Source organism: Odontomachus brunneus, unplaced genomic scaffold (genome assembly GCF_010583005.1).
Source record: "Odontomachus brunneus isolate Ranch 3 - 2012 unplaced genomic scaffold, Obru_v1 Obru_scaffold_040, whole genome shotgun sequence".
Classification (NCBI taxonomy): domain Eukaryota; kingdom Metazoa; phylum Arthropoda; class Insecta; order Hymenoptera; family Formicidae; genus Odontomachus; species Odontomachus brunneus.
Window position 1 is genome coordinate 2164405 of NW_022639490.1, and position 14742 is coordinate 2179146.

Below are 14742 nucleotides of genomic sequence, written 5' to 3' on the forward strand. Positions count from 1 at the left end.
AGTTTTTTTATACTCTATAACATATCCGAGGCCTATTAATATGTATAAGGGATGATTTATTTGTAAGTATTAGACAAAAAATATAATAGGTTTTCTATTTCACTATTTATTGAAATATTGAATTGGAAAACATCGAAAAATGAGAACAATAAAATACTTATTTTTAAATGAAAAATAAATAAGTATTTTGTAATAAGTCATAAATGTTTTAATAATATTGTGTTATTATAATAATATTAAAAAATAATTAAATTTTTTGAGTTAAGAAAATTTTTCAAACGAAAAATAATTGGAAAGTGTTTCTATGCCAAAAAGACCAAAAATATATAGATATCCGACAAACTTTTGTGACTTACGCATATTTTTAATCGCAAAATTTTCCTTACATACATAAAGGAGGAGGGTCCCTAAAGCCGGTTTTTGGCATCCTCTGAAATTAAACCAAAAATATCAGAAACGTTATATTTTTGTAAAATCTATTGAAATAAAGTGATTTTAGTCTAAACGGATATATTGTGATGCCTGTTTATACTATAATTCTAATTAATCCCATTTTTACCACCAACGCTCTTATGTTACCTACATATCATTTCCATACATATCTGCCGTGTAATGTGATGTAAATCCTATTGGCAGCCAAATACAAATATTTCATTCCATAGGTATATATGCGTATATTTTTTGATATTATTTTATCATTCAATCAACTTGTTTACTCTTAAGTTTTCTAATGGGAGTGTACGATGGAGCGCCACCCAAAGATCGTGCTATCTTTCCCTCGCGTTTCGACCGTCAGTGCTGCTTCCAGATAGTATATATTTCAGTGAATCTCAACATGACATTATGGCACAATAATTAACCTATAAAAAAAGGATCCATATCCAAAGAGCAGTATGATTAAAAAAAAAACATATTGCCAAATATCTACACAAATAGTGTTTTCGCAGTATCGGGCGCACGCACACACACGCACGCACACACACGCACGCACACACATACACATGCACATACACACACATAGAAATATAAGGAGATGATATGTAGGTAACATAAGAGCGTTGGTGATAAAAATGGGATTGATTAGAATTATAGTATAAGCAGGCACCAAAATATGTCCGTTTAGAATAAAATCATTTTATTTCAATAGTTCTTACAAAAATATAACGTTTCTGATATTTTTAGGTCAATTTCAGAAGGTGCCAAAAATCGGCCTTAGGGACCCTTCTCTTTATTCTGTTAATTTTGTTAAACAAACATGTGTTATAGTAAGTTTAAATTTAGATGAATCTAAACCGGAGAGGACATTTGTATTATTTTTACTACATTAATAAAAAAATTTTTAACTGTTACTGACGTTATTATATTTAATATAAGATTTGTTTATTTTATAAAATTTCAACATGTACATATTATAACGTTTCAACAACAGCAAATGTAGCGTCTCAAAAATTTCAAATGAATTTTTATCTCATTTGCAAAAATAGATTGCTTACATAATCCTATTTTTTCCTAGGAAATAGAAATTATTTCATAATGTCAAGTCGCATACAATATTCAGGCTATTGTGTAGTCATTATTGTACAAAGATATTTTATTTAATCTAAATATAAAATGAACATCGAAACACAAAAATAAGGAAAATATTGAATAGAGCAAATAGAATATGTTTTCCACGTATACGGGACTTTAATTATTTGGAAGATTAGAATAGATCCCAATTAAATCCCAGAAAATTTTCTATAGTTAAGATACGAATGGGAGTCCCAATTGGTATTGCAATACGATACAACTATTTGGAGCAAATTTAGATAATCTGGTTAGAATCTATACAATATTTGGGGAAGTTTAGGAAATTTGATACACAGAGAAGAATCTATAATTATTTTGAGGAATTGAACTGGATTCCTCCCAATTAGATATTCCAAGAAATTTTCTATGCGTCCGATCTCATGTCGATTCTATAAGACCTCACGTTTCGATGATGGCTTTCGCCGTCTTCGAGCGCATCAATCTTGTCGAGACGAATGCGCTGTTTTCAGTTGCGCGGGAAGCGCCGCTCATCACCACGTGGTGCCTCGCCATGCAACGGAAAAAGCTCCGGGGCCGCAAGGACAGGTTTTGCGTCTTAAAAATTTTGCTTACACACTAGGACGAAGACAACGACGACGAGAATCGTAGACTTTATACGATGCAATAAATGAAAGAACGAATTCGCAACAAATTATCGTTGCAAGATAACCCCACGATAAGATAAAAAAGAGATAAGAGATAACCCTTGATAAGAAAAAGATTTCCTTAAGAGTGAGATCTCGTTAACAATCAGAAAACGGTCATCACAACAAATTCCACATCGTCAATGCTTTTCTATTCTTCTTCTTGCGTGATAAGCACACATCCTTCTATATTCAAAGCTATCATCATACATTTCCTAGAAATTTCGTAGAAAGTGGAGCTCGAAGGATTGCAGACAAAGACTCACGACTTAACACCTTCTAAGGTACATCGTAGTGTATGCGTGCCAGAAACGGAGTCACAGAGACGTACCTGAACGCCGACGAGGCCACCGCATCGGCCGAGAATGAGAAAGAGTGACAAAGAGGGGAAGGGAAGAGAATCTCTTACCTCTGCTACCTTTTCTTCTGTTTCTTCCTCTGCCTTTTACGGATTTAGAGATATGTGCTCGCCGATCGTCAAATCTCGTCGCATAAATTTTTTCCACATCCTCGCGCTTGTATACCTCCCTCCTTCCCTCTATCTATCTCTCTATCTTGCCTTGTCCTCTCTCTGAGCGCCACATACTAGACTTCCGTCGATTTTCGCAGTCAAAAGCGTTCCCGCTTGACCTCGTGTGATCGAAATCTGGCGACCTGGTGGGAATCATTGTACATTTGTTCACTCAGTTAGCCCGAGAGAAATAAATTGCAATAGTATGGTTTAATTGCGGAAGATGCTCGTGAATGTAGCGTTAAGACATTCTTTAAGCGAAACGAGTGGACAATTCTATAGAACCTGTGGCATTGAAATAATTCTTTCAATTTCAAAGACATTTTCTTCACCTTTCTACAATAATGACGATAATAAATAAATACTACAAAACATAATCTAGACGTTTCGTAAAATTGTTCAATTTAAAATGTTATAGTCGTCGAATCCTATCGGAATATTTATTCAGAGAATGTTTACGGACATATTCGTCATTGCTGAAATACTTTTAGTAATCGAATTAACGAGCGGACTTGAGATCGTGGGATTGCAGGACCAAGGAACGTTATTGAGAATGGGACAGAAAGAGAGAGAAAAAGAGAAAAACAGTTTTTCAAGCGATATACCATAAATGGTGGGAGACAAAGCTGACTCTAAATGGCCGCGATGCCACGTATACGCTCGTGCACATAAATTCTGACGTAGCTCATGCCGGCTATCTTTTCAACGAAATATCATTTCTCTTTTTTTGTTTGTTTTATTATTTTTATTCTTTACATTTCACGCACGTTTCATTTATTGATAAGCATCTTATCAAACACAAGTATATTATTAGTAATTCAATTATCGGTTCACGTTCAATCACTGGGACGTTTACCTTAATGTTTCTTTTGAGAAATCGAATTAGATCCCACAAAAATCCTGCTCCCGGATAGAAGACATAGGAGTTTTTACGCGAACTGACAAAATTTTAATTTTGAAATATTTACTTATAAACTCACTTTTATTTATTAAAAATATTAAAATAAAGTAATTAAGTTAATATTTACTTACAAATTATTTGTATTTTAGAAAAAATAATAACGCGCAATTTAATAATTATTACTTACAATATGATTATATGCTATTTCTTGTTAATCTATATTAGAAAAGAAATCCACATACCATATAATATCGGAAGAGAACATAAACTTTACGATAAAATTTGACGAACGGAAGAAGGAAAGAATAAGAGATTCTTAAATTTTAAATTACGTGTGACGTGATTATTGAATAGCCTTTTATATTTGTATTCCAAATATAAAAAAACATTAATATTACGTTGAACATTCAAATATATTGTAGTTATGTACAATTGACAGTCAGTATTACAAAAATAGCTATACAATAAGCTCTATTAAAAAAAAACCTTATATTTCTATATATCATAATTTTAAAAGTATTAATTATTATTTTGTTATCTCTGTATTCCCTTATTTGTTTTTACTCTCTACACAACTTCTCTTCTGTCTTTGGGTTTCTCACATAAAATTGCAGCTTTAATTATTTGAAAAAATTGGAATAAATCTCAAATAATTCCAGAAAGTTTTTTTTATAAATGATAAAAATAACATTTTCAATTGGCATTACAATATGGTATACTTATTTGGAATAAGTTTGGGTAAACTAATTGGGATCTATATTATACTTGAAAATTTCCACATGAATAGTGTGGAAATAAGATTGTGATGGACAAATTATCGATGTTAACTAAAATTTAATATGTACGGGTTTATCGGAACAATGAGTAGAAGAACCATTTCGCACAATAAATTCGCTTTTCCCGTAATGTTTACTTCTTCGGCGATCTCGTCTCGTCTCTGTGTGTTGCCTCGTCATCTCGGTTTATATCTCGATTATCACGAACGCGATCGTTAATACAAATAATAATACCAGAGTTATACATTTTGAACGCTTGTACAAAATATTTTTCCTACACTCAGCCGTCCTGATTGAACAATCACTTTGAGTGTTCACACACCTCGCATTCGGCTTCGCTATCGAGCGGATCGTTATCATTGGAGCCTATCCAAGGCTTCATTAAATCAGCAGCCGATGCCGTTTGCAGAGGTCCCTTATGTTCGCCAATTATATGCACCAGATATCGATCGTTACATAGAATTTTGGTAACCTCGTAGAGTCCAAGATACTTATGAGATATCTTTAATCCTAGGTCTCGCTGAGTTCGCCTAATTGCGATGAGGTCACCCTCACGATAACATAATGCCTTCTTTCTCGCCTTATTGTAGCTCTTTCTATTCTCGTCTTATCGTAGCTCTTTCTATTCTCTTGCTGTACTTTCGCGATATTCTCTGTCGCCCGTCTTCTCAGCTCATCTCGGTCAGTTTGGAATAAATTAATCTCCTCATGTTGCAAAAAAGCTCATATGTCAAGGTCGTCACGAATGCGCAGATTGACACCGAACAAAAGAAGAAATGACGCCATGCCAATGCTTCTATTCAACGTAGTATTCAAACATTGCTGCGCCGTATTCAAATGTTTGTACCACTCGTCAGCTTTTGGAGCGGACAACTTCGTCAGTAGCGGGATTAACGTCCGGTTGACCCTTTCAACTTGTCCGTTACCTTGTGATAATAATCAGAGGATGTTCAATGCCTTCATGCCGACAATATTCCTCGAACTCCTTGGAAGTAAACGCGGCGTTCCTATCCGAAATTATTCTTCTAGGGTTCCAAAAAATAGCAGACTATTTTTTCAATCGATCTCTCACCTCCGCGGTGCCCATTGATCTAGGATGCGTTCGGGGAGCACGCTACTAACGCTACCGCGTTCTTCTATCTTTATTGTTCCTTAGATATACAACAAAGATAGAATGACATTGATAGCGCTGAATAGCGCTAATAGCGAGTTCCCCGAACGTACCTCTAGTCGCGTACAACCACACAAATTTGGAGAAAACATCAACAACAATGAAAACAATGGGCATAGCTTTTCTTTGACGGCAACAGACAAAAAAAATGATCAATATGGAGAGTATCTAATGGTACATCTCCTTTCTCAATAGAGTTGAGCATACCTTCCTGCTTCCCTTGCTTCCGTTCGCGACGCGATTACGTATGGCCATTTCTACCTTAGATCGCAACCCCGGAATCCAATAATCATTGCACAGCAGCGCTTCCGTTTTAGCGGCCGCAAAATGTCTTCATGTACTTTTCGTATTATCTGCATTTGTATTAAATTAAACATAACAAGGCGTGACTCATCCTCAACCTCCTTATACAGGAGTCCTCCTCGCAAAGCATAATTGTTTGCTCGTCCTTATCTCACAGAGTCCGAAATCCATCTCATCTCGTCGTCTCCTTGTTGAGCTTTCTTGAAACGAGCCATCAATCCCTTTTCACATTCGTTAACAAGAAGGGAGAAGGTTCCGCGCTCAGCGCGTCTACATGCAGCATACCCGACCGGTGCTCCACTGTATAACAAAATTCCTCCAACAACAAAGCCCATCGGACTTACGCACACAGATATCTTTTTTGCTCATCGTAAGCGCAAACGCACGATAGTCAGTTATAATTTTAAAATCTATACCGAGTAAATAGGTGCGGAATCGCTTAAATGCTTTAATAATTGCGAGGACTTCCAAGTCATAGCTTGAATATTTCTCCTCCGCTAATGTAGTTTTACCGCTCGCGTAGTAAATAGGATGTAACAACTAACCTCGCTATTTTGCTGTAAGAGAATTTCCCCGTAACCATATTTTAACGCATCTGTATGTAATTCGGTCTCGACGCCTACGCGGTATAAACTTAACACCGGATGATCACATAAAAAAATCTTTAGTTATCTAAATGCATTTCTCTCCGCCGCTTCGAAACGAAAACTAGCTTGCGCCCTCAAAAGATCGGACAACAGCCGCGCAATCGCCGCGTATCTTGGAACGAATTTACGAAAATACCCCGTCCTAAAAACTCTTGTATCTGACGAATGGTTTTGGGTATAGGGAAATATCTTACAGCTTCGGTCTTACATTCAGATGGTCGGACGCAACCACCGCCTATCACATGTCCAAGAAATTCGACCTTTCCCTTCAAGAAGCAATATTTGTGCCAATTTATCAACAAGCCAACGCGATTAGCAGTATAGATTACCCTCGTAAGATTTCTTAGATCATCATCAAAATCGTTAGAGAACATAATCAAATCATCCATGTAAATTAACGTTATATCTCGTCCATTACTAAATTCCTAAAGATCGCGTTAACATACCTCTGGAAAACGGAGGGCGAATTGCAGAGACTGAAAGATACCCTCAAAAATTAGTAGTGGCCATCAGGAACGATGAACGCGGTATATTTCACGCTTGCCTCATCCACTCGTACATGAAAAAACCGTTCTTCAAATCAATGTAAACTTTAGCGCTCTGTAATCTATCGAGCTGATCTTCAATCAGCGGCAAAGGATACCGGTCTTTTATTATCTTTTTATTTAATAGTCTATAGTCTACACAAAGTCGATACGAGCCATCCCTGGACAGTTGGGCTAACATAGTCAGAGGAGGAAGGGCGAATAATCCCTTGCCTTTCTCACTTTTTGATTTGATTGTTAACAATATTCTTTTCGAATGGTGATAAACGCCTCGCACGCTGACACACGGATTCGTCTTTCACAATAATAGTCATTTTTATATACGTCTCACGCGCTTGATTCGGCCTGTAATCTTTAATTAACATTGCAACGGCGCGTCTACATTTAGGATCTTGGATACGTTCTACATCTATCTCATTCAGCCCGTATATACCTTCTACGTCAATCTGAAATATCTCAAACACATCATCATCGTCGATTGTTTGTTCAGAAATCGGCTTAATCGTCACTATGCCTCGTCTAACATTAGTTTCCAACGTATCTAGAAAATCTGTACTAATTAGCAACTTGTGTCGCGACACTGCACCCGAAACGACTTTAATGAGAATTAAAAAAGAATGTCCGTCAACAGTAAGCCTCGCGTGAAACTCTCCTAAAGCAATTATTTCGCCAGATCCCACGTTTTTCGCCCGAAAAACGAACTTTAGTTGTTTGGGATAGAGATGACCCTATCTCTACATACTGATCCGCGCGCATAAGAGAGATATTGCTGCCTGTGTCTACATATAAGCGCTTCGACTTTTATTTTGTTTATTAGAACGTCCTTGGTATACTTCTTGCGCGAAGAGAGCGTTACGGCACAAGAGTTCCCGGTTACAACGGTCTTCTTATGACATTTCAAGACTACGTGCCCGAATTCTTCGCACTCAAAACATTTCGTATCCAAGGTTCGCGATAGGCAACTAGCACCAAGGTGATCTTGCGCGCCACAATTAAAACATCGCTTAATATTTGGCATTATTTTTTTTCTGTCCCTGTAACCGTTGTTGTTATTTGTCTTCTCACTGTCCGTCGTTCTACCCTCTCGCTCCATCGTCATTGATTTACCCGCTCGTCTGTCTGCTCGATTTAAATTCGTATGACAATCGCGTAATGTTATGGTTCCGAATGCCTTTAATAACGATTCTGTTTCAGCAAATCGTTGTATACGTGCCTAATTGCGCAATACATTGTCCGATATACCATCTATAATATAATCTCATCGGTTTCGACCGGCATATGATTCTCCACTTTCTTGTGAACGTATTCGTGGAGTCTCGTTTCTCCAAACACGCGCTTCGAATTTTTACGCCTTACTATTCTACTCTATCGGTGGCAAAACATCGCTTTTATCTCGTTAAGTAGAGCGTTAAAATTCATGCCGATAAATTCGGGCTTCGAATGAAACCATTCAAGAGCCTTTTTTTTCAACCTCATCCCGATTATGATTTTAGCCTGGTCATCTCCCAGCTGATATGTCATTTTTAGGAGTTTTATTTATTTCTCCCAAGTATCAAAGTCGCTAGAAATACCGTCGAAATCCGCTAACAAATCTGCGATCGCCGTCAAATTCAATCGCGAATACGCCGCGCCACCGCCGCCATCCGCAGCTACTCCTCTTCGCTGTCCACCCTGGCCGTCCCGCTCCCGCAACAAAGCGATTTCATATCGGGCAAGCTCGAGTTCGCGTATAGTGAGCTCCTTCTCACATCGACATACCTCGAATTCCCGCAGATGCATATTCTCATAACGACGATCGTCCTCATCGAGACAACCACCACTAACCTCCTCCCGAGGGCACTCCTCCAAGCACTCACCCAGCGGGTCTACGTCTATCAAACGGGCAACGAGCTCAGCTTTGCTTCCCGTAGACAACTTACGAGATTTTAACAGCTTCTTGAGCCTAACTACAGTGAGAATATTAGGATGCAGCGCCATGGCCGTCGCCGCAAAACACCTGTCGCCGGTACGCGTTACAGCCTCCTCGTCGTCAGTTCACTGCACGCGCAATCGTCGTCCACCTACGACTCCATTGCTTCTTCGTAAATACAAGCAATGTCCCACTCCTCCACTCGCATCTTCAGTGTCCTTGCAATTTCTCAAAATATCTTATTCAAAGTTTCTTTTCGAAAAAGGCGGTATCGTCTTTTTTCGTAGGTCGTTCCCAAACGAATTCTCTCTCCGTTCCGATCCCGGATGAGCCCCCAAAATATTTGTGCAAATAAGATTGTGATAGGAGATAATTCCACAAATTGTCAATGTTAACTAAACTTTAAAGTAATTATCGGGTATAGGGGAGTCAACTCCAATGACCTTGATCTTCACATATATTGTCAAGATCACTATCCATTCAAAAGGTTTTAGCCGTCGCTCATTGTTTATTAAAAAGTTATTAACAAAAGAAGTTTCGGTAATTATAGACTATAGAAGAGTCAGCTCCAATGACCTTGACCTTGACATATATTGTAGAGGTCACCCTCCTGAGTAACTCTCAGAAGGTTTTAGCCGTCACTCGTTGTTCGTTAAAAAGTTATTAACAAAAGAAGTTGCACAAAATGAGTATAATTTTTTAACACTGTATATACAAAAACGATACTGTGTACTATTAACGAGCAATATCGAATAATAACTGCAATATCGAATGACTAGCGGGGGGCTGCGCCCCCCGCACCCCCCCCTCAAAACTAACCTAACCTATCGTCACATTAACACAAAAGTTGAACACTTTAATAAACAATGACTAACGGTTAATGTGACGATAGGTAGGTTAGGTTAGTTTTGAGGGGGGGGTGCGGGGAGCGCAACCCCCCGCTAGTCGTTCGATATTGTAGTTATTATTCGATATTGCTCGTTAACGATACACAGTATCGTTTTTGTATATACAGTGTCCAAAAATTATACTCATTTTATGCAACTTCTTTTGTTAATAACTTTTTAACGAACAACGAACGACAGCTAAAACCTTTTGAAAGTTACTCAGGAGGATGACCTCTGCAATATATGTCAAGGTCAAGGTTATTGGAGCTGACTCCCCTATATCCGATAATTACCAAATTTAATATATATATGGGCTTATCGGAACAATGAGCAGAAGAACAGTTTCGCACAATAAATTCGTTGGCTTTTCCCGTTTACTTCTTGTTTCTTGTTTACTTCTTCAGCGATTTTGTCTCTGTGTGTCGCCTCGTCATCTCGGTTTATATCTCGATTGTCACGAACGTGATCGTCAATACAAACAATAATACCGGAGTTATACATTTCGAAACGCTTATACAAAATCTTTTTCCTACAGTAATAGAATAAACAATTTTAAGACAAATATGAGTGTTTCTATCAGAACCTAGATCTCTTCGGAAAAATTTTAAGAAATTTCTGTGCGGATCTGCTCTATTTCGGTTGAATACGCATACTCTGTAAAAAACTATTGAGAAACTACATGCATCACAAATACTCACGATTTTTATTTTTCGAATGATAACGCGTCACGTAAAAACTCAAAGCTATCGGCGACAGTACAACACAATGCTGTTGCCAATTCACGCTGGAGTAAAAACTTTTTCGATTGACTCTCGACGAAAATACACGCTTAAAAGATACAGATCGAACACAGCGACGCAAATGCGATTGCAACAGCCTTCTGCATATTTGATTGGACAGAAACGCTTCGTTACGCTAATACCATCAATATCGGCGTTTAGCGCTATGCGAAACTGTCAATGTGGGACGGGACTAAAATGCATGCCATCGATCACGCTACGTTATTACATTATTATTAAACGCGATGTATCATTTATTAAAAATAGTCTCCAAAATATATCTATACGTGCATTCGTCGGCGTTGGAACGTTTTTATCGAACTTAGCGAGTAACAGAGATACACTACGTATGTGGGACGCGTGTATGAGGGAAGTTCTATTCGTGGTATCTCTCGCGTTTCGCTTTGAAGGGATGTAATCAGGTCCGACATGTTCAGAAGTCTACTTGTACGTGCCTACGCAAGCTTGTGAAGGAAATCTTTGTACTTAAGATACGCAAACCGGATGCACCGCAACCGCCTCTTCCGTGTTCTTCCTTCGTTTACTTAGCTGCGCTCTGCGAGACGTCGAAGTAGCATTATGGAGAAACAAACGGAATATTTTTCTTAATTCTATAGATTTTCCAAGTTTTTTAGGGAAATATCGAAATCGCAATCTTAGGTCCCAATTAAAAAATTTAAGGTAATCTTCGTCTGATCTTGGCGATCTAACCGAAGGTTAAACTGATAAAGGGAATAAATAGATATTTTTAAGCCCTACAACTTTTGTCTCAAATATTTTTTTTCTACAACTATATTTCTATAAATATTTTTGCACACCCTGTACATATACTGAGTAGCTTCAGATAAGTGACTCGAGATTCTGCGACTCAAAATAACAAAAAAGGAATAAATAAATAACGCAAGGAAACATAAGAGTAAATGTAAAAAGTTACGTCCGGAAGTTTTAACGTCCGGGAATTTCACGTTTTTTCCCATTTTTTTAATTTCCCATGTTTTCCCCACTAGTATCCTAATTTTTATGGTCATTTTCGAATTCTACGATTTAAAATACATTACAAATAAGAATATATAACATTTTCTCGTTTGAATAACAGCTTACAAACCACTAATTTTGCATATCCTTTTTTGGATGTTGATTCTTCAGCTATAAATCACGATTAATGTAATATATATATATATATATATATATATATATATATATATATATATATATATATATATATCACATATATATATTTTAGCATATATGTGGATTACACGCAAATATAAAGATAAGTAATAGATTTCATTATTCCCACATTCTGCTTGTGATATTTATTTCCTTCTGCAAAACACAAATATGACAGATATTAAATTTCCTACATAACAATTAATATTATATTACAAACATAATTTATATATTTTTTGTAATGAAATCTATTACTTATATTTATAAGTGTAATCCACGATGCTCGGTCACGGCGAGTCCTGCGGAACACTTCCCACACGAACGTCGTGTTTACTTTTATGACACTACGTATATGTCATTTCTCTCCTATCGTGGTTAGTCACTGCGCAGGCATGCCCCGCAGACGGAGCAATGACTTTCCTTCTTTTCAAGTCGGAATGTGTTCCTAAATTTGCTAAAAACGACCCACTAATCTTTAAGTACGCGACTCTATACTTTAAATAGTACTAAAAAAATCATATATCCCGAAAGCTAAAAAAAATGGGGTTAAACACGCAAATACGTGTAGTAGGATGTTGTTCGCATATTGCGACCGTTGTATGGTATTTTAGTTGTGCCAGACATCAAGAAATAATACCTTTGCCTGCTAATTATTTAAATAATTATTTTACCGAAGATGCTTGATATGACATTGTGTGAGTGATTCAGACTTATACCTTAGTGATGAGAACGATGGGCAATTTATTTATTTAATGTCTGAAATATAATTCATTACCAGAACACATTATTAACACATTACCAGAAAGTCTCTTGTTCTGCTAATTTAAAATATACTCGACTATATAAAACCCAAATCTTATATTCCACTCGTAGTAAAAAAATCGTGGTTTTCCGACATCCTCCTTTGTGTATTTCATGTGAGACAAGTTTCAAATAACGACTATTAATATGAGTCTTAATTTAAATCTGCCTCATTTGAACTAAATTTTAAGTAAAGACTATTAGAATGACTTTTACACGAGAGAAATAATTATGGTAAATGGTGATGTTAGTTAGTAGTCGTATATATCAACATATCATCCACGAGACGAAATATTTATGTTGATGTGGTGAATGTTTGCGAAATAGGTATAAAGTGTCTGTATAACCTATACCCTACATTAATAAATAAAAACATAACAAAATGTTTCATTATCTGTTATGATGAATACGTGCCAATCTCATTTAAAATATTTGATAGCAGCAAGTTTCGCATGTGAGCGATCATCGCTAATTAAAGTCAGTAGTGTCTAATTATCTAATTAAATCGCTCGATTAATTAGTTTAGTGGTCGATTTGACCTTTACTGCGCATATTATCTTGTGGATTAGAAGGCTTCAATAAATCTGTTTCGATCTTTGACGATACTTTAATTTTTAACGTATCAGTTTTCCTGTCAACTTTGCAATTGATGATATTTTCTCTTTTTAATAGGATTAATTGGTATCTACGATTCGTTCTCGGATACTTCAAACGCGAACGTAATTTAGCAAGATAAAGATATCGCGAGCGCGATAGAACATAACTTAATTTCATAACAACTTTGTTATCAAAATGAATTGTAAATTGCACTTATTACAGAAAAATTATTTTTATGAAATTTTTGTCGCAATATGTCACAACAATTACAATCTATGCATGATGAATAAAAAATTATACTTCAATATAAGAGAAATATTAATTGTCATTTTATAATTTATATATAACTCGAATTAGTTATTAGTTACGGTTGTCACACTAATTGAGCATATATAAGCAAAGCATATATAAGGAATATGTATGTAGGTATATGCTTATTTTCATTTAATAAATACTTTTAAATAATAATTGAAATTCATACACATATACACACATATATACAACAATCCTCTATAAAAGAGTGACATGGCGACATCTACTGGGATCTTTTTAAAAGTAACGTTTCTTCTGATCGGTAGTTGGCATAATGTTCAATAAGTAAAATTGCGATCTATTTGTTCTCTCTTATTCCTTTGAATGAGAAATTGAATCTTTTGAATTTTCAAATTAATTTTTTTCTCAATTTCTTGAAAAAAGTAAATTACATTTATTCACAGATAAATTCACTGTTAAACTCTAAGACGCAGCTGCTGTTACTGCAATTGAAACCTGCACTCCCAGCGTCGAACAATTATTTCTAGAGACTCGCACAACTAACTGTAGGTAAAGTAGAAATTCTATATGAGAGGATTCTGCCTCAGTATCCCATGCGTATTGTTAGGATTGGATTATTAACACTCGGTGCACTCTATTGCCAAACATTATTTTCCCGAAAAGTTCATTCCTAACTGGTCATTGGTAAAAAATTACAGAATTTATCGACCACACTATATTATCGACGTTCGAGGCGATAATGCCGGTTTCCTCGTCTATCCTTACTATGGTAACACGATAATACAATCCATCGCTATCCTTTGCGATTCTCCTTCTAAGTGATTATCATGAGATATTATTCACCGAATAATTCTGACAGACGCGCATTGTCGATTTCCCTCGAAAACAACCGACGCGCAGATTCTCGTTAGGCAATCAAATAATCACCCCTACGTGGAGACGACGGAGTCGGCGGGATTAAAAATACGACGTGAACAGTGAAGGGCGCGTCTCATCGCGTTATGACACACGACTTCGCACGCCACGGAAACGCGTTATTCAAATTTTATATTCGATTATGCAAATTAATGTGAGACGCGCGATAAAACTGTCTCTGGGATTCTTTCAAACAGGGAAAGGGAAGAAAGAGAGAGGAAGGTAGGCCGTTCGGAGGAGAGGGAGCGATTTTTATGTTTCTTCGGAAACAAAAGTCTGCCAGCGCCAATCTCTCTCTCTCTCTCTCTCTCTCTCTCTCTCTCTCTCTCTCTCTCTCTCTCTCT

General features: G+C 36.7%; 1 long non-coding RNA gene across 1 annotated transcript; it reads right to left on the bottom strand.

Annotated features, from left to right (window-relative positions):
- Positions 1–5155: 5155 nt before the first annotated feature.
- LOC116844279 lies at positions 5156–7694 on the bottom strand. The gene is made up of 2 exons (XR_004378058.1): positions 5780–7694; positions 5156–5426 (listed from the first exon to the last, which is right to left on the bottom strand). It is a non-coding gene; the product is annotated as an uncharacterized LOC116844279 (long non-coding RNA).
- Between the last annotated feature and the right edge of the window lie 7048 nt (positions 7695–14742).